We start from the raw sequence: 2,500 nt of genomic DNA, 5'->3' as shown, positions 1-2,500 counted from the left end.
GGCCGAGGATCTGTCCCCGCGCGCATTTCCCTCAGCCCTGGCTTAAACATTTCCCTCTGATTTTGTCAGTTCTGGAGGCAATCTTCTTTTGGGGGAGTTGCCTTGGCATTTTCAATCCGCGGTCACTACGGTATTGTGTGGAACATGCTTTGTTTACTTTAGTAGTATTCCATACCTTGTCGTGCAGTACTTTCTTTTTTCGCAGGGAAAAGGAAGATGTGTCTATAGTATTTCATTTCTTCCCGTGCATATATATATATATATATATATATATATATATATATATATATATATATATATATATATATATATATATATATATATATATATATATATATATATATATGTATATATATATATATATATATATATATGTTTGTATGTATATAATCTGTTGATCTGTTGGTTAATTTTATACACACACACACACACACACACACACACACACACACACACACACACACACACACATATATATATATATATATATATATATATATATATATATATATATATATATATGTGTGTGTGTGTGTGTGTGTATGTATGTATGTATGTATGTATGTATGTGTGTTTGTGTGGGTATTTGTATGTGTCTTTATTTATGAGAGCCGCAATGACCTCTTAAAGTTTGATTTTCTGTAGACTATTTGGATGCGCTTGTCACTACCAAACCATGCATCGGAAATGAAGAACTTGTGTTGAAGCCCAATCTTCTAGTCCTGAGATTCGAACTCAGGCGTGTCATTTATCTTTTACTATAAAAAGTACTTGCATTAATTTTGATAAATTACCGGGGTAATGTTGATGTTTTTGTTGTCTCTCCAAACACAGAAAATAATTAGAAATGAAAAAGCCTCTCCATGCAGCTTGCCAGTTTCCATTACCTGAGGCTTGCGAAATGAGGAAAATAAACTTGATTTCATTCTTCTAAATGTTAAATTATATTCTTGCCAATATTCTTTTTTGTTTTTCTTTACATAAGGCTGGTAGTTGAGTAAAAGTACTTCATTTCAAATTCCTTTTGAAAACTTCGTCGTTCCAGATGTAATATAACACAAGGTTAACTTGCAAAGGAAGCAAAAGAGATGAAGTACAATTTTTGCTTAATATGAAAGTTCACCGATTCACTAGATTTTTTCAAAAACAAGAATCGTAGGCAGAGTCGACATAAAAAATCTTGGAATAACGAGAAAAATTATGATGACAAAGTTGCACCAAATAACCATAATTGGCTGATTAGATTCACCGCTTTTAATGCTAAAAATTACATGTAAATTACTTAAATAATTTGCCTCGACACTTAAGTATATTTTTTATATCCCTGTATTGACAAGGCAGATCTGAATGTTTATGAAAAACACAATTTACTGTGATCTTATACCATTTTGGACCACTGCTTTGTGAAAATTTAAAAGCAATATTCTCTACTTCCTGAATGTAACGTACAAAACAGAAAAATCAAGAAAATGGAGTTAAAGAAACAAAAATCCTGATCCCCTACCTGCGTGGGAAAGAGGCAAAAGTGTAGTCCAGAGAATTTCCCCTTTTTACTTAACCAAAACCTCATCACCGGCGGAAAACTTAACGAGTTTCTAATGACCTCTCAGGTGGTTTCACTGAGTGCACTGTAACAGGGATTTTAGGAAAAACAAAGGGCTGTTTTATTTTAAAGGAAGCATTTTGGAAAGAAAAGCTGACATGACCTGAGAAATACTTCTGCCAGAATGGTCACGGATTGCTGCTCGCAAAATGTCTTCATTTCATTCTTCGTTATGTATACAGACATGTAAAATCCAAAGGAATGACTTTGTTGGAGAAGGAAGTCGTCGGCATCATTTAAGTTGGTACCATGAAGATTAGCAGTCTTACAGGAATACTTCCGAAACCAGCTTCAGTATAATAATTTCTTGAGAATTGTCCCTTGGTAAACGAAATGGTTTCGTCTTTCGTGGCTTTTCCCTCGTACCCTTACCTGCAAAAAGGTTTGGAAGCTTTCTTGCTAAGAACTTTACACTATTTAAACCCAGCGCAGTTTTGTTTTATATTTAACTGAACGTTCACAAAGTTTTTTTTTTTTTTATTTAGGGAATGACTTGCTTTTTGATTTATGAAAATTGGGCTATAAAGTTAAGCACGATAGAGAGAAGAGGAAATTTGAGTTGTTGGACAGCAAGCTTGAAGAAAGGAGGTGGGTGCTCCTGGGAGACGAAGGGGCACTGGAAATAACCTTTAATAATTTAATAATGCGGTACTATTTGTATTTGTGATGTATTATCACGACTTCCAGCTTTTTCAGACTCCTTGGTGAAGATACGCATCTGTTCAGTTTTTCAGTTAAATACATCGTACATTACATATGGTATTTCTGAATGAAAGTCACTTTCATTGCTTTGATCATTTCAAAATATTAGGTACACACTGCTCTCCTCGATTTTAAAAAGAAACTTGTCAAGCACAGTATAATATGATATTCTAACATTGTGGAATTTGGTTTAGA

This window comes from Macrobrachium rosenbergii, chromosome 49, assembly GCF_040412425.1.
Source record: "Macrobrachium rosenbergii isolate ZJJX-2024 chromosome 49, ASM4041242v1, whole genome shotgun sequence".
NCBI lineage: Eukaryota > Metazoa > Arthropoda > Malacostraca > Decapoda > Palaemonidae > Macrobrachium > Macrobrachium rosenbergii.
Note: the sequence above shows the minus strand (reverse complement) of the source record.